Genomic DNA, 18,891 nt, shown 5'->3' with positions numbered 1-18,891 from the left:
ATTATCATTATTATTATTATTGGTGGGAAATTATAACAGAGGAATGTATTTGCCGTTTTAATATCAAGGACACTTCCGCGTTTTTGTGTGTATACAGGAATGTTAAAGATATCATTGAGGAAAACGAGGTTGACATGATGTGATTGAATCAGGGAATCCGTGTGTCCACCACGGGAGAGGACCCTAATTGACTTTACATTGGCATTGTTTTTGTGGTGGCAGCATGTAATTTCAACCCATTACGTGCTGCCACCATGGAATGCGGTGTTAAGAGGTCGTGGTCATTTCACGTATTTCTGTGAGATCAGGTTGAGCCAGTCACCCACAGACACTTTCATCCCACTGTGAACTCTAATCTGTGGTCTGGATTTAGTCACATTAGACATTTAATATAGTGTATACAGCGATATGTGTTTCCCTTGGATGGACGTTTGTTCCTCTACCTTTAAACCAGGACGTGTGTGACGAACATAATCTCACCATCTTTGATAACACTGTCGTGTTTCACTCTTCAAACACTGAAGCTGTTATCAGAAATGCAGGATCAGATTTAATATGAAGAGTGACAGCATTCAGGAGTCGACCCTGCATGAACCCTGATGCTTTTACAATGTGTAACCTGGCCAGCTGGAACTAAGCTGTTGTAACATTGATTTGACCTGCTGCCTCTCAGGTAACAGTCATCAGATGCCTGTACGACGAAGCCAGGTCACCTTACCCATCTTATCGTTATCTGGTCTGATTAACTCATCACGTCAGCCATCTGATAACCGGTGCTACAAAGCTGGTTATCAACCAGTTCACTCAACCAGCTTCGTAATACTGAAAACCCAAAACCCACCCTGAAGTTACTAGGGCTGTAGTCAACCAAAGAAAATCTTGGTCGACTAAAGTCGCACATAATCTTCAACTAATCGATTAGTCGTGGAAAAAAAATCTGCATGTTATTTTTACTTGTGCGATGGTGTGTCTGTGTCACTCTGCAGTTACACCTCCAAAACACTAGTCAGCGGTGGAGGACTGTGTTAAGAGCTGTAAAGTTTAGTTCAAATCAAACTTTATTTATATAGTTGATTCAAAACACACAGTAAACACACATTAAACACACATTAAACATGGCTTAATAGAGACAGTTTCAAACACAAATCAGCTTCACTATAACTCGCAGCATTCACAAACACTTGTCTTTATCTGGACACATTTTCCCCACAAATACAACATGCTAACGTTATTAGCACAAGCCTATGGCATTTTACATTGTATAAATTAGCCTAGTGATCTTTTCCTCTTCTCATATAAAACCAGGAACAACAGCAACATGTAACAAAGGTAACGGCACATAATTTGGCTCCATTTCAACTCACAACATTCACTGACAGAACAACTGTCTGATACTAAACACGTTTTCCAAACAAAGACAACATGCTAACGTTATTAGCACAAGCCTATGGCATTTTACATTGTATAAATTAGCCTAGCGATGAGCAGAGATTTCCTCTTCTCATATGAAGCCAGGATAAATCACACACACGTCTTAAAATGCTATTTTAGTGGAGGCTTTACTGTCTTCACAATTTATTGTTTCTTATCTGTGAAATACAGTAAATACAAGCTTTGTTTCCACTGAGGGAAATGGTGTCAGTTTACAGAGACAGACAGGAGGTCTGCGTCACTGCGACTCTGAGCGTGAGGGTGGGTGAGTTCAACTTTCTGTCAACAATGGGGGTGTTTTGAAAACACCCCCATTTTCACAGGTAACTTAGCCTGTCCCCCCGCTGCAGGAAATAATGGATTAATCCTGGAAAGCTGTTGATGTAGCACTTTTCTCCTTATGAAAGTAACACGGCGATTATTCAACCAATGAGAATTTGGTCGGACGAGAGCATAGGGACCAAATAATCGACTAGTCCATCAGGAGACTACAGCCCTAGAAGTTACCTCGCTAACATAAAAGAAATCTGCACCACATTTCGATCCAGCTACAGCCTTATGCACCGGTCCCTGCTTCCCCTCTCATGTCTTGTTTGTTTAGTTGTGCAGCTGTAGTTTTATAATAAATGTGCACTTGTTGCTGTTTTTCTTGTTTCGTCTCAGTCACTGCAACTTAAAAGCGCCGACACACCAAGCCGACAGTCGGCCGTCGGTTAACGTTGGGCCGTCGGTGAGCGTCTGAGCGCCGTCTAATCGCAGAGACGTCTAATCACGCATCCCTAATTAAAACATGACCAAACATACTGAAACAGAAATAAAGTTGTGTCTGTAATATAAACCCGACACCCTCTGCAGCTGAGGTAAATAAACAGTTCACACTGTCTCGCCTAATTGTTCGGAGAGAGCAAATGGAGGAACTGAGACACTCGAGGAGCAGCGATGTAACTTCATCGCTCTATCACTCGGTCAGGGACAGACTCACATTTACAGGGCTGACCCTGCTGAGCCAGAAACAGTGACGATGGTTAAAGGCAAAAACACTTTTACTGAACCATAACAACTATCATCAATAACCCGACTGTAGCTGCCACAGATGCTGAAGGAATAACTACTTAAAAATGTTGGCCATGAACTTTAACAGCAGCATTAAGTTTTCAACATGATTATTATTGAAAGAGACAATCAACATATTTCTCACAGAAGACTTTGTGCCATCTGATTTCAATCTTCAACACCTCCCAATAAAATAAAACAAAAAAGACGCAGATCCATCTGCTCCTCAGACGCTCGCATGCAGGACTGTTAGTTCCTGTCTGTAAACACACTTGCCAGAAAAGTGAAGGTAAAAGAAAACTCAAATCCACTCTCGTTTCACCTCGCTATACACACGTGTTTTTCGGCGCTGTGTCTCTTGGACGCCTGCTACTTACACCTCATTTCCACTGAGCAGTTCAGTTCAATTCAGTTCACTTTTTTTTTCATTCCCACAGTGAAAAGTTGTGGATGGTCCCAACAGAAGCGTTCCTTAGCGTCCCCATGTTTGGTCCCCCCTCTGTTGGGGTACCTAGCACACAGATCTGGTACTAAAAGGTGGAGCTAGAAACCCTGCAGTCTGATTGGTCAGTAGAGGACGCTCACTCTGGTTTTATGTAACCTCTGTTCATACATCAGTAAACTACAACTATAAAATGAAAGAGAAAAAAATAACTTCATTCACTGGGCCGACTGCCGGCAACTTTTAAGGTGGAACGTTAACTTGTAATGTTACTCAATGCATGAGTTGATGACGTGAATCCATCAGCACACCTTAAATTTCACTGTGACAACTTTGACCATCACTTTAGTTTTTATATGACACACACTTTTAGTAATGACTTTAAAAATATAGATTAATTTGGAGCGGATTATGTGAAGGTCATATATTCTAATCCTCACTTCCTGTGGGCTACAGCAACACTAAACCCCTGAGCTTGCCTGAGAAGGACTAAATGCACAAAGCTGCTATTTTTAAATATCCCATGGAGAGAGACTCTCACTGCAGCCTGTTCTATTTTGATGTGAAAATGTGGGCGTGCAGCCTCGTTCTGTGGACGATAAACCAGGTGCAGACTTCCATCTGTGTCACCGCTGATGAGGAAATACAGCGAGTGCTGGACGGAGCAGTGAGTGACAACAACCCCGCCCACATTTAAGAGGACTGTCTGAACACACCGAGGGTCTAGGTACCATGTCTGAAGGCTTACTGCTGGTTCCAAAGGTGGTGGACTGAAAGGGTTTGGTGGAGACGGGGCTTTACTGAGTGTTGTTGAAAGATAAGATGGGGTGTCCCAACTTAATCATAACGTGCTGCAGAATGAGTGTAGATTAACAAAAATCAAAAAAGCCTATCAGTTAAATATATTGTCTGTGGACTGTATGTAACTGACTATAGGTCAAGAAAAAGTTTTTAATAATCGTATTCAGTGATTAGTTGCCTGACCTTAAACATGCCTTGACTTTGGTTTGTTAGTTGTAAGTAAACTGAGTCATTCTCAGGTATTTTCACACCATGTTCGTCCTCTCCCAGCCCCCGTCACATATTTACAGCTCTCTTCATCGCTTGGGGAATACATTTTAACACTGTTTTATTGTTACAGGTATTCTATGACACTGATGCGACGTCTCTGAGAACAGAATTGGTTGCAGACAGGTGCACTGCAATCATCATGAAGTAAACACTGAGGTGAACTGTGTTTTCTAGAGAGATTTTAATAACATCAGTTATGAGTAGAACTCTCAGGTGCCAACATCTGCTGCTGGTGAACTTGTTTATTGAAATGGGATTTAATGTTTCTGGGTATAAATAAACCAGCGATGGGCTGATTCGTTTCACCGGCCTGTCGACACATCAGCAGCGAGCACAGAGTTTAGCTCTGCCATGACCTCGCCAACTGAGTGAGTACACACCTCCAGCTGCAGGAGTTTCCTTCACACAACCACTTTTCTGTGTTCTGCTACAAAATGGTGATCACTGCAGAAGAGTCAGCTCTGCACAGATCAGCTGTCTGGCAGGGTAAGGACAAGCTCCTGGAAATATACTGTGGGAGGTAACATGATCCTCAGAGATAAATAAGCAGGGACATGTTTATTTATGTGGTGCTGATGTTCACACTGCTCGTAGCACCTGAGCTGACTAAATGTCATCCTGTCCAATGTTCACGACTGCCGTCTTCCTCAGAGGAGACACGTGGGTTCATGTGCAGCACAGCTACAAAGGTGTTGGAGTTCATACTGACTTCATCAAAGGTGCTATCTGTGGCATTTTCAACATCTCCTTGTCAAGCTAAATGTAATGCATGAAGCTGTGGTGTAAAAATGACGGCCCCTGTCTCACAGCTGTGGGGGAGTTGGTCGGGATGTGCCCACACACAGCGGCCCTCATGTTAGAGTACGCATGTAATTCATGAGGAGTTCTTATCTCACTGATGTCAGTGTAGGAATGATTGGGCGTTGATACAGGTGGCAGCTGAAAACAATCCTCATTCAATTCTAATCTTGACACTGTGCTGATTGTATAGATCTTCTGTGTGTGAAGCATCCATGTTTTCACTGACATGGATGGAGACTGTCAGAGACACTGGACTTGGTGCATGGAGGCGTACGACCTCTAAATTTCCACCTGTTAAGCTGTCTTCAGGCACTAAGACTAAGTCACACGTGCAAGTCACAAGTCTTAACCTACATGTCCTCAGTAACTGGTGTGAGAATCAAGCAGGTCATGTTAAGTCCCTGCCATAAATCAAATAAGTCACAGGTGAGGTCGTGTGAAACTCTGATGTTTCAGTAAAAAGACACATTCACGTTACTTCCTCTGTGGGTTTTGTGGTGATGGATGAAGTTGGATGTTGTGGTACTGCTCTTCTCTTCTTACCACCATCACAAGGCTTTTCAGTGAAGGCTGGGACACGCTCCTTGACCCCATGACGGCGAAGGGGTATGACACATACAGTGTAAGGGCTCATTTATGCTCCCTTTACATACGAAAAAGTATACGTCCGTTTCAAACGATGTTACCGTCACTGCCCACATACATCCATGCATCCTTTACGTTGGCATGGATGTTAACCAATATATCCACCAGGAGGCAGCCCAGAGTCAAAAGTTTATGACAACAACAAACTCAAAAACAAACATGGCGACTGTGGAGGAGATATTGACAATGTACGTCCTGCATAAAAGACAAAAACAGAGGCAGCGTTGGCCGTTAAATACATCGCGACTGGAGGACGGAGAATTCTTTTCTCTAGTACTGCCGATGAGAGAAATTGAATTGTTATTTCTTCTTCGTGTCTCACTAGAGCTACGTATCGGATAGTGACAGCAACACTGCCCCCACGGTTCCCGGTGGTACTGCTCCGTTTGGCCCGTATCCGTAAGCTTTATGGAAACATGCAGAAAAACGGACGAAATGAACGCGGAGCACGGACAGAAGGCTCCGTCCATATCTGGATCCGTATTTAATGGGCCCTAACTGGAGCTGTGGTGTTGGAGAGAAATGAAGGGATGGTGTCAGATGCTGAGACGATAAAGTATCATTATACCCTGAAACACTGTAATTTAGGGCCATATCACCCATCCCTAATACGGCCAGGCAGAGAAACTGAGGAAGAAATGGGAATGCTGATGTCCCAGGTCCAGTTCAACCAATACTGTATATACAGTTGTGTTTGACAGCCTGAAAAGTTTCATCAGAGGAAGTCTGAAAAGAAAACACTGCTGCGGCCAGCAGGGTTGCAGTGGACAATCAAACTCAAGGTTAGAATATTTAATTCATACATCCATGATATGTACCAACTTATAGTCTACATATGTTAATAGTATTTATACTATATAATATTCATAACTGACCCAGTCTGGTCGCACCTATTAGATCTGCGCCACCTTTGCCCAAGCCGGACAGCAGTAAAAAAGTAATTATCCATAGGTTAAGACCGCCCTCTGGTTGTATGACTCCGCCCACCACTCCAGTGTCTCTGATTAGTGATGGCCAAATGAAGCCTCATGAAGCATTTTCTTTACTTTCTGAGCCCACTAGATGGCGCTTTTTGTCCAACAAAAGGTTGAAAGCACACTGAATTGCCATTCTTTGAGCCTCTCTCTTTAAACCATGAGCGCCATCTAGTGGGCTCAGAAAATAAAGGAAATGCTTCATGAGGCTTCATTTGGCCATCACTACCTCTGACAGTCTCCATCCATGTCAGTGAAAACATGGATGCTTCACACACAGAAGATCTATACAATCAGCACAGTTTCAAGATTAGAGTCACCAATTCAGTATCTGACCAAATGTCTCCCCTTCTGTTCCTGAGATATGACGTTAAAACATGATGATGTCACAGTCAAGCTGACCTTTGACCTTCATTATTTCATCCTGTTAGACATTTGTGTGTGAATTCTTTTCATCATAAGTGCAAAAATTCTTGAGTTCTGACCATGTGAAGTTACACTGACTTTAATCTCTCAATTCAGATTCTGCAATTTACATTCTAGAATCTGTCGGCAGCCCTGTGTGAAAGACGACTACGGGGGGGGGGGGCTTTGAGTTTGAACGATGCTGCGCTTTAGCCAATCACAATGGAGGGGGCGTGGCCGAGATGTGCAGGTGTCCCCAGGAAATGTGTACCTACAGAAACAGCAAGCTCCACGTCCATGGCGACCGCTCCACCCAAAATGCTGTCTCGTCAACATGAAAAAAAAATTTTTTTCCAGCGGATGTCTTAGTTACAACATGATTGAGCTAACTGGAGTAGTTTCATGTCGTATCCGACTACGGGAGGCTTTTAACAGACGACGTCCTGATGTCAGCTTTGCTAACTGTTCCTGTCAGCTGCAGCCACTGATGCTTTCTAGACATTGTGATTCCGTTAATCGATAAACTCCGGGCTGTGCCTCCAGAGGTAAAGGAAGAAAAAAAGGTTGTTGTTTTTTGTTTTGTTTTGTTTTTTACCGATGGATTTCCAGATTGCACTGACTTTGACCTTTGACTTTCGACCTTCAAGCACCAGATGCTGCTCAGTCGATCGTTGAGTCCGGGGGGACGTTTGTGCCAAATCAGAAGGAAGTGGACACAGGAAGTGGTACAGAGTGTGAAATTGCTCATTCCAGTGTCCACACTCTTTGAAGGATATAGCACCTCACTCCTGTGTGCTGTGTCCGACTTTCACAGAAATGAACAGCCGTTGTCCCACCAGGACCCCCGAGATGTGCAGAGGTGTGAGGGTCCATTCATGGCTGCTTGCAGCTTTAATTTTCTTCATATTGTCTGTGTTTGGGATGTTCATGGGCACGTGCCTCTGCTGTGCTTGGACCAGGGGTCTCATTTATAAAACAGTGTGTAGGACCCTAACCTTCTGCATTGCCAGTTTCTCTTCTCCAAAATGTTCATAAGCGTGGGTCAAAGTTTCTCCCATCAAGTCTGTTTTTATAGATCACAACGCAGATGTAGGATAACGAAACGCCAAACAAGAGTGAAACTGGACTTGGCTTTTACTTCCAATTTTGCTGGTGAGCGTGTTCACAAACACTATCTGCACAGAATACCTCTAACTGATTCAGATATTAAATATATAATGATTCAGTATGTTAAACTGACTCCTGGTTGCTTAAGGGTAAAGAAACTATTATACACTGAACACATGCAGACAGGATCGACTGACATGTCCTTGACAGTCCACAGTGTACGCTGTTAGCTGAGAGGGGAGCGGAGGGATCACATGAACTCCAGTCATGTCAGTATACATCTGTTCTAAATACCATATTGTCTGCAAGTAGGCGCTTATATTTTTACACGTTTGTGCTCAGCCCCCTCACACACCCACACACATAGCAACTGAAACCAGCCTCTCACCCACTCATGGCCCAGGCACAGTACTCATGTCACACAGGGAGAGACAGCAGATATTCATTTGTCAGCTTATAGTCAGAAAGTCCTTCTCAAATACAGCTGCAGAGAATGATGTCATTCGTGCTATAAAATACATAATCAAATATGACCGAGGCGTTTTTAGTCACAGCTCCTAAAACACCAGTGATATTAAAGCACATGACTGTGAGATTCATCACAGTCACATTAAGAACAGTCCATCCTGACCTCCTTTATGAAGCCTGCTGTGGTGTGGGCAGTACAGGCGAATACTTAGTGTGCCATCATCCATAGGGGGCGCCACATAGGAGAAGAAAAATCTAAGTGTTTATCTTTTAAGATCTTCATTTTTAGACTCCTATGTGGCCTACAGCCCTGTGGGGGAGAGGCAGCTTTACCTCTAGGTGATAACATGATGTCCTGTGCGAAGTTTGCATGTTCTCCCCGTGTCAGCGTGGGTTTCCTCCAGGTGCTCCGACATGTTCTCCCTGTGTCAGCGTGGGTTTCCTCCAGGTGCTCCGACATGTTCTCCCTGTGTCAGTGTGGGTTTCCTCCAGGTGCTCCCACATGTTCTCCCTGTGTCAGCGTGGGTTTCCTCCAGGTGCTCCCACATGTTCTCCCTGTGTCAGCGTGGGTTTCCTCCAGGTGCTCCCACATGTTCTCCCTGTGTCAGCGTGGGTTTCCTCCAGGTGCTCCCACATGTTCTCCCTGTGTCAGTGTGGGTTTCCTCCAGGTGCTCTGACATGTTCTCCCTGTGTCAGCGTGGGTTTCCTCCAGGTGCTCTGACATGTTCTCCCTGTGTCAGTGTGGGTTTCCTCCAGGTGCTCTGACATGTTCTCCCTGTGTCAATGTGGGTTTCCTCCAGGTGCTCCCACATGTTCTCCCTGTGTCAGTGTGGGTTTCCTCCAGGTGCTCTGACATGTTCTCCCTGTGTCAGCGTGGGTTTCCTCCAGGTGCTCTGACATGTTCTCCCTGTGTCAGCGTGGGTTTCCTCCAGGTGCTCTGACATGTTCTCCCTGTGTCAGTGTGGGTTTCCTCCAGGTGCTCTGACATGTTCTCCCTGTGTCAGCGTGGGTTTCCTCCAGGTGCTCTGACATGTTCTCCCTGTGTCAGCGTGGGTTTCCTCCAGGTGCTCTGACATGTTCTCCCTGTGTCAGCGTGGGTTTCCTCCAGGTGCTCTGACATGTTCTCCCTGTGTCAGCGTGGGTTTCCTCCAGGTGCTCCCACATGTTCTCCCTGTGTCAGTGTGGGTTTCCTCCAGGTGCTCTGACATGTTCTCCCTGTGTCAGCGTGGGTTTCCTCCAGGTGCTTTGACATGTTCTCCCCGTGTCAGCGTGGGTTTCCTCCAGGTGCTATGACATGTTCTCCCTGTGTCAGCGTGGGTTTCCTCCAGGTGCTCTGACATGTTCTCCCTGTGTCAGCGTGGGTTTCCTCCAGGTGCTCTGACATGTTCTCCCTGTGTCAGCGTGGGTTTCCTCCAGGTGCTCTGACATGTTCTCCCTGTGTCAGCGTGGGTTTCCTCCAGGTGCTCCGACATGTTCTCCCTGTGTCAGTGTGGGTTTCCTCCAGGTGCTCCCACATGTTCTCCCTGTGTCAGCGTGGGTTTCCTCCAGGTGCTCCCACATGTTCTCCCTGTGTCAGCGTGGGTTTCCTCCAGGTGCTCCCACATGTTCTCCCTGTGTCAGCGTGGGTTTCCTCCAGGTGCTCCCACATGTTCTCCCTGTGTCAGTGTGGGTTTCCTCCAGGTGCTCTGACATGTTCTCCCTGTGTCAGCGTGGGTTTCCTCCAGGTGCTCTGACATGTTCTCCCTGTGTCAGTGTGGGTTTCCTCCAGGTGCTCTGACATGTTCTCCCTGTGTCAATGTGGGTTTCCTCCAGGTGCTCCCACATGTTCTCCCTGTGTCAGTGTGGGTTTCCTCCAGGTGCTCTGACATGTTCTCCCTGTGTCAGCGTGGGTTTCCTCCAGGTGCTCTGACATGTTCTCCCTGTGTCAGCGTGGGTTTCCTCCAGGTGCTCTGACATGTTCTCCCTGTGTCAGTGTGGGTTTCCTCCAGGTGCTCTGACATGTTCTCCCTGTGTCAGCGTGGGTTTCCTCCAGGTGCTCTGACATGTTCTCCCTGTGTCAGCGTGGGTTTCCTCCAGGTGCTCTGACATGTTCTCCCTGTGTCAGCGTGGGTTTCCTCCAGGTGCTCTGACATGTTCTCCCTGTGTCAGCGTGGGTTTCCTCCAGGTGCTCCCACATGTTCTCCCTGTGTCAGTGTGGGTTTCCTCCAGGTGCTCTGACATGTTCTCCCTGTGTCAGCGTGGGTTTCCTCCAGGTGCTTTGACATGTTCTCCCCGTGTCAGCGTGGGTTTCCTCCAGGTGCTATGACATGTTCTCCCTGTGTCAGCGTGGGTTTCCTCCAGGTGCTCTGACATGTTCTCCCTGTGTCAGCGTGGGTTTCCTCCAGGTGCTCTGACATGTTCTCCCTGTGTCAGCGTGGGTTTCCTCCAGGTGCTCTGACATGTTCTCCCTGTGTCAGCGTGGGTTTCCTCCAGGTGCTCTGACATGTTCTCCCTGTGTCAGCGTGGGTTTCCTCCAGGTGCTCTGACATGTTCTCCCTGTGTCAGCGTGGGTTTCCTCCAGGTGCTCTGACATGTTCTCTCCGTGTCAGCGTGGGTTTCCTCCAGGTGCTATGACATGTTCTCCCTGTGTCAGCGTGGGTTTCCTCCAGGTGCTCTGACATTTTCTCCCTGTGTTAGCGTGGGTTTCCTCCAGGTGCTCTGACATGTTCTCCCCGTGTTAGTGTGGGTTTCCTCCAGGTGCTCTGACATGTTCTCCCCGTGTCAGCGTGGGTTTCCTCCAGGTGCTCTGACATGTTCTCCCCGTGTCAGCGTGGGTTTCCTCCAGGTGCTCCAGCTTCCTCCCACAGTCCAAAGACATGCAGGTTAATTGGTGACTCTAAATTGTCCGTAGGTGTGAATGGTTGTCTGTCTATATGTGTCAGCCCTGTGATAGTCTGGTGACCTGTCCTAGGTGTGCGCCACCTCTTGCCAAATATCATCTGGGAAAGGCACCAGCTTTAAAATGGATGATCAGAATCAGTCAACATGCTTTCTCTTATTTTGCACAATGAATGAATATTACGTAAACTGAAAAGTATTCATGACTCCATCTGCTGGTGGGCCGTCACGATAAGAGTATGCATGTATAATATAATGTTAATTCCACTTCAGAAGAGACGTGATGATCACTAAAATGAGATGGGGAAAAAGAGTGGATGTATCGATATTGGTAGCAGTTATTAGTCAAATGAGTTGTTCCATATCGGCATATGAGATATCGTGCATTCCTAGTGTATGGATAAGTCAATACAGTATGTGACTTTGACATAGGAAATTGCTGTTGGCTTCCTTTTTCCTTCCAATTGTTGTTTTCTTGGAACCATGTCCCTGATCATTTCCTCACCTCAAAGAAAGCACTTCTTGTCCCTAACCCTGACCAAACATGGCCGATCAACAACTAGTCCAGTAGGTTTTTGCAACAGTCATATGTGAGGGTGTTCAGACAGAAAGCAAAATGGATTTTCATCAACATGCACATCTGAACGCTGTGTGTTAGCTGTTAGCTTGCAGGAGTGTGTGTGTAAGATTTCAGATTTGTCCTTCAGTCTCTTGATCGGACACACAAGGAGTAATATAATATTCATCTTCTGATCTCTGTAAAAGAGCAAACAGGCACACAGCAGCATATGCTGACGTGTGTGGACATTACAAAGTGTGTGTTGTTAGCATATCATGGAGAGCTGCCTCACTTGTGTGTTCAACATGCTACATTTCAAACATTTCACCTGAAGGAGGAAGGAGAAGAGGCTGAAGGTAATGCTGCTGGTTAGCCCGTCCACCTGTTGACACCATGAAGGCCTGATCTCACACTGCTGAAAATAGAGACGCTGCCTGGCTCACAGCTGGACCAACCTGACACTGTGTGCATCACAGAGTCTGCATGTGTGTCTGCAGCAGATGACACATTCCTCCTGAAAAGAAAAGCTGATGGTGGGAAGGAAACCCTCAACACCTGTCAGTCACACTGAATAAACATGTGGTCAGACAGGCGCTCCCTGCCAGATATGACCTGCAGTCAAACACGACTGGACTTAGACACAATCTGGAAAGCAAACAGAGAGCTAAAGGAAAGGTGATGTCGAGTTTATCTTATACTAGAGAAGCGGGGAAGCTCTGCAAGATCAAGCAGGAACACCGGGGAGGAAAGTCCAAAATAGGCCTGAATGTGATGAGGACAGTCTCAGAGGTGTTGCACTACGCTGTACAAACAGAGAGTAATGGAAGCAGTTGATGTGGCCATATGTTATCAAAACACAGGCGCCACATATCAAACTTAAATTATTATCATTATTAATTCTTGCTAATACACATCTTAATAAAACTTTTGGTACTAGAAGATTAAAAATCGCTTTTCACTCCACTAGATGGTGCTGATTGTTTTCTGCCTGCTGAGATCAGCAGAGGTCTCAGTCAGCAGCATCTGGCAGGAAGTTCATCAAAACAAAGATGGAGACACCGGAGAAAGAAATCAGAAAAGTGCCGTCAAGGTCTAAATCAAACGTCTGGACTTATTTTGGATTTTTTTTAACAAAGAAGGAGGACTTGAATATGACACGTGATTTACAGCAGTGTCATATGACAATAAAATACTCACAACATGAGGGCTCACCTCACAGGCCACCATCCAGAGACACTGTCTCACATCCTCCGAACTAGAGCGGGACATTATCTGACAGAGGACAGGAGACACTGTCTCACGTTCTCCAAACTAGAGCGGGACTATCTGACAGAGGACAGGAGACGCTGTCTGAAGGGTTACTGCTGGCTGTACTGAAACTGTTTGGTGGAGGCGGGGCTTCAGTATGCTCCACTTTGTATGGAGTGTATTTTTCTGTACCACCCTGAGTGATGCATCACTTAGATACAGTGACTGCATACTGTGAATGTCTCAGGACCATGAGAATGTCATGTCATCAGGATGAGCTAAACCTGCAGTGCCTTGCCAAAGTATTCACCCCCTTGGTATTTTCCTATTTTGCTGCATCACAAGCTGTAATTTAAATGGTTTTTTGTAGTGGATCTAAAGAAAATAGTTAAAACTGGTGAAATAAAATAAACATTAAGATAAGTTTAAATTTTTCAAAAAAATAAATACTGATTTCAGTATATATACACCTGCTCTGAAAGGCCCCAGAGTCTGCAGCAGCACGAAGCCATGGGTATCAAAAAGCAAGCAGCACCATGAAGACCGAAGACAATCCTGAAGAAACTGGAAAGTATCTGTCCAGAGGACGAGAGGAACACATCCCAGAGAAGAGAACACATCTGGAGTTTGCCAAAAGGCATGTGGTCGACCTCCTAAACATATGGAAGGAGGTGCTCTGGTCACGTGAGACTTCAGCTGAACTCTGGCGGCTCGTTCATGAAGCTCAGGTTGGTGGATTGTTCAGGTCATGATAGGAGTGTGACGATCCATCTGTCTGGATCAATATATCGATTCAATGATCAACAATGCCAAGTGAAAACATCGACCCATGTCACCGTCTTTGGGTTACGCTTTTATTATTACCTCTGACTTTTTTGTCTCCAGGACTTTAAGACACAAGTTTGTCTTCAGGACTTTAAGACACAAGTTTGTCTTCAGGACTTTAACACACAAGTTTGTCTCCAGGACTTTAACACACAAGTTTGTCTCCAGGACTTTAAGACACAAGTTTGTCTTCAGGACTTTAACACACAAGTTTGTCTTCAGGACTTTAACACACAAGTTTGTCTTCAGGACTATAAAAAGATGATGGTTTGGCTTAAAATGAAAAGATTTCTTGCAGAAAGGTGTCTCTGACAGAAAGGTGTCTCTGACAGAAAGGTCTGTCTGACAGAAAGCCCTGAAGGTTAACTGATCCCATGTGCTGTTTCCTGTGTGTTAGTGGAGTCAGATTAAAGTTAACTTTACTGAACTTATTGTTTATGTTGTTTATATATATATATATATATATGTTTTTAAAAATAAAGCTGCAGCAGCTTCTTCTGGAACAGACTGAGTTAAACGATCAGATAATATCGGCTCATATTGATCACAGGCTTCTGAATCACATCAAATCAAAGTCGTATCATGGCAGCACTTTGGAATATCTGCAAATATGAAATCAATATGATATCGTATTGTGATGAAACAGGTGATTTACAGCCCTATGGACAGATAACTCCAGTCTCTGCTGAGCCTTCCTGCTCCTTCAGGGTTATTTCTGGTCTCTGTGCTCTCTCTGGTTAATGCCCTATGCTGTGGTGGGCAGGGCTCTCTCGGCAGGTTTGGATGTCTTGTATTTGTACCATTCACGTCCAAACATCAAATTCTGAAAAACAGCTCTTCATATCTTCTGTTAAAATAATGTAACCCACAGTTGACCCCCACAGTGGGGAAAATGGACCTTCTACATTAGGAGGCTACCTCATTCACTGTCGTCCTGTAGCATCTTCTTCTGCCCGTAGAGTTTGTGTAAAATCCCTTCAGGTCTCTCTCTCAGAGCTCTGTCCATGATCCATGCCAGACTCCAGTCCCAATGACATGACCCCAATACCTCAGTGTCTGTCTGGCCATTCAGCCAAGGTCCTCCTGACTTCTAATCCCTGCTCCTCCTTCCTTAATCTCATCTCTGATGGATTAGCAGCACACAAGCTAACAGCAGATGCCTTCACTAGCCCACAGCATGGTCTGCTAGACACCAATTTATCAAGGTGACGTTGGCCTTTAATTACCACTCAGATGTGTTTCATTTAAAGTTATCGACTTCTAATGGATATCTGATTCTATTTTACCATCCTGGGGTGAAAACATCAGCAGCATTACCACATCTAACTTCCTAACCTCAAGTGTCCAGAATTCAGTCATTTCAGAGTCAGTCATCGCTTCATGAGCCAGAATAACATTTTCCAAACACAAGCTTATTGTACTTTTTATATTTGCTCAATAATTTCGACAGATTTTTGGAAATGTGCATATTCACTTTCTGAGTGCGTCACATGAGCAGACTGATGTCCATCTCACGTCATGTGTTTCTGGCCTCTCTCTGAAATATTTCCACCTCTATAAGCTGACTTTTATTGTTATCATCTTTGTAATGTGTCAGCCAACAGTTGCCTTTTTACACATCCAGCAAACACACAGCAACGTGACGTCTGAAGTTGTGCATGTTGCCACTTTCTGAATGTCCAATATTCACTCTCCTTTTAGCCCCGCTTTGGTCCAGACCCACACCTGAGAGAATGATCTGGCTCTGCAGGTGCTAAATACTGGCGCCAAGAAATAGTTCCAGCACTGAACTCCCCTTAAAATCATCAACTGTCATTTTTACATATCTGTTTATGCACACATTTAACAAACAGATGCAACATTTTCACTACTGAGCTTTACAGGTGTTGCTATGGGTATTTTTGAACTCTGGATAGAGCCAAGCTAGCTGTGTCTTCCTGCTTCTTGTCTTTATGATGAGCTAAGCTACCCACGTCCTCACTCTGTATTTAAAGGCCCTGACGCGCCAAGTCGGGCCGTCAGTGAGCGTCTGTCGCCCTAGTTTTTGCGGTGTGTCCCGCACCATCGGCACTTCGGCGTTGGCAGCTTTTCGGCCGATTGAGCATGTTGAATCGGCGGCGGAGCTTGTCGGTGAGAGAGATCACTCTGATTGGCTGTTCAGGTTTTATTTCCTCGCCCCTGTAGCGAGTGAATCTGCCTGTAGTGAAACCGGGGCTAACCGGTGCTTCCTCCTCAGGCTCCACTTCACTCAGCTGCCCCACAGACCCGCTGCTTCTTCACACTTTAACCTGAATAACAAACCGGAGCTAGCTGGGAGCGGCTAGCGGAGCGTTAGCCGCAGCATGACCGGAGGGAAGCACAGCCAGTTAGCCTCCGCTAGTCTCTGAGCTAGCCCCGGCTCTCCGTTTGGATCCAACCAGAGCACCGAGCTGCACAGATAGGAAACCCCTCAGCTGACAGGATGTACCACTCTCTCACTCCGCTCTCTCTCACGCAGGCGCAGAACGTACGTGCTACTTGGCCGTCGGATGTAGTCCGTGTAGTGTGTTCAAATGCAACTGACACAGGGCGACGTGAGGCGACGTAGACGACGTGAGGCAACGTGAGGCGACGTAGACGACGCAACAGTTGGCTTTCGTTGCCACTAGTTCTTTGATGTCAGTTTGGTGTGTTTGCACCTTAACAGAGACTGATATCTTTCCAAACATGTCGCTTACAGAGAAAGCAAATAAGCATATTCCCCAACACGTCTACCTATTCCTTTCTCTAGAAGGGAGTCCTGGAATAGCCTATGCTACTAAATATCTGAAGCAAAAACACCCACTTTCTTTATTAAATAATGAGTCACTAGAACTTTGGTTCATGCTGGATGTTCCTCACATGAAGACAGATGTGTGAAAATGAGCTCCCTGCCTCATTAGCATCTTCCCACCCCAGCTTTGCCACGTGCTGAGCTGTTGAGATGACTGGGATGAGTGGGAAGGAAAGGACATGAGGTGACTGGTTTTCTGCAGGCAGCCCACAACAACAGCACGTATGTGCTCGTCAATGTGTGGACACTGATTACACCCAAATATATGCAACGTTCAGCATCCTGACAGCATGTCAGCTTTAAAGACGTTCATTCTTGTGCTCTGAGTGTCATTTCCACAGAGCATGAAAATGATAGATGTCATATGGTGACTTTGTGGGCTCTTTAACTGCTGTTTGTGTGTGTGTGTGTGTGTGTGTGTGTGTGTGTGTGTGTTCTTGTGTGAGTAAAAGTCTTGTTAGTTAAAGCCAGACCCCCGCTGGGAGGCTACAAGCGGCCGACAGCTTAAAGGAATTAAAAGCTTACACAGTCAAAAGACCCTCGTGGCTCATTTTAGCTCCTGTGACAACAAGGTACCTCTGGATAACTGACTTATGGTAGAAAGCATGCACACAGAGTAGTTGACAACGCAGTAGTAATCCCTGGACATAGTAATCTCTGATCTGATGGGAGTATCTACTCTCTGACAGCCCTCAGCTTCAAATAGATGTTCTCCATTAGTGTGGCAGAGGCTAACGCAAACAGTAACAGTGATACAGAGGTCTACTCACCAAGTGTGTGTGTGCTGTGTGTGTCCTCGAGCAGGTGAAAGCAGAGCGTGCAAGGAAGGTAGAGCTCACTCTCACAGCATATTCAACATCACTGAGCCTGAGGTTGTGTTGGGAGATTGTGTAGGCTGAGAGAGATTCAGACTGACTGGGAAGACCTCCCCCTTTCTCTCTCACTCTCTCTGTGTCTTTATCTGCTCACTGTGAGTCTGTCACACAGCCCAACCATGTGCCTGAAATGCCTCTGCCAAACAATTGCTCCACAAATGTGCACACACACACACACACACACACACACACACATACACCACTGCACCCTGGCATGAAAGTCTCCCCCCCGGTCCCACCTGCTCCGTCCTGCTCGGCCCACACACTTCATATTGTGGTGACGTGACGTCACACACACGAACATTACATTACATGTCACACATATATAAACACTCAGGGTTTCTAAAAGTTTGCACAACATTCAGTACGTTTACATGACATTACAGAAAATGGATTTATTGTGTTAGTCCGACTGGGAATGTTCAGGCACCTCACGATTTGATTATGATTCAGAGGATAACAGTTCGATAATGAAGTGTTTATGGATGCATCGCAATGGACCAGAACGTCTAATCTCAACACGATTTAAAATACAGCAGATATAGCAGGTCCCTTTCCTCTCCAGCCTATCTCACATTTGAACCAGGGGCTGCAAGTCGGATTGTATCTATCTGCAGATGCTCACACTTGTGCACTGTGGCATATACACTCAACTGCCAGTTTATTAGGTACACCTTGCTGGTACCAGACTGGACCCCCTTTTTAACTCTTGGTGTCACAGATTCAACAAGGAGCTGGAAACATTCCTCAGAGATGTTGGTCCATATTGACATGATGACATCACACAGTTGATCCATGATGAGAATCTCCCGTTCCAGCACATCCCAAAGGTGCTCTATTAGACTGAGATCTGGTGACTGTGGAGGCCATTGGAGTACAGTGAACTCATTGTCATGTTTGAGATGATGTGAGCTTTGTGACATGGTGCGTTATCCTGCTGGAAGTAGCCATCGGAAGATGGGTACACTGTGGTCATAAAGGGATGGACACGCTCAGCAACAATACTCAGGTAGGCTGTGGTGTTTAAACCATGCTCAGTTGGTACTAAGAAAATCTCCCCCACACCATTACACCACCAGCAGCAGCCTGAAGCGTTGATACAAGGCAGGATGGATCCATGCTTCCATCTGAATGTGGTTTTTCCAATCTTCTATTGTCCAGTTTTGGTGAATTGTAGCCTCAGTTTCCTGTTGTTAGCTGACAGGAGTGGCACCTGGTGTGGTCTTCTGCTGCTGTAGCCCATCTGCTTCAAGGTTGGACAAGGTGTTGTTGCTTCAGAGATGCTCTTCTGCACACCT

General features: G+C 45.7%; 1 protein-coding gene across 1 annotated transcript in view; it reads right to left on the bottom strand.

Annotated features, from left to right (window-relative positions):
* The window catches only part of palmdb (palmdelphin b), a 92,391-nt gene extending 74,753 nt beyond the window's left edge, over positions 1–17,638 (bottom strand). The window contains exon 1 of the mRNA XM_033638172.2: positions 17,489–17,638. The gene's annotated coding sequence lies outside the window, so the exon portion shown is untranslated. The remainder of the gene's footprint in view (positions 1–17,488) is intronic.
* Positions 17,639–18,891: the final 1,253 nt, after the last annotated feature.

This window comes from Epinephelus lanceolatus, chromosome 20 (assembly GCF_041903045.1).
Source record: "Epinephelus lanceolatus isolate andai-2023 chromosome 20, ASM4190304v1, whole genome shotgun sequence".
Lineage (NCBI taxonomy): Eukaryota > Metazoa > Chordata > Actinopteri > Perciformes > Serranidae > Epinephelus > Epinephelus lanceolatus.
Note: the sequence above shows the minus strand (reverse complement) of the source record. Positions and strands in the feature narration are given on the sequence as shown.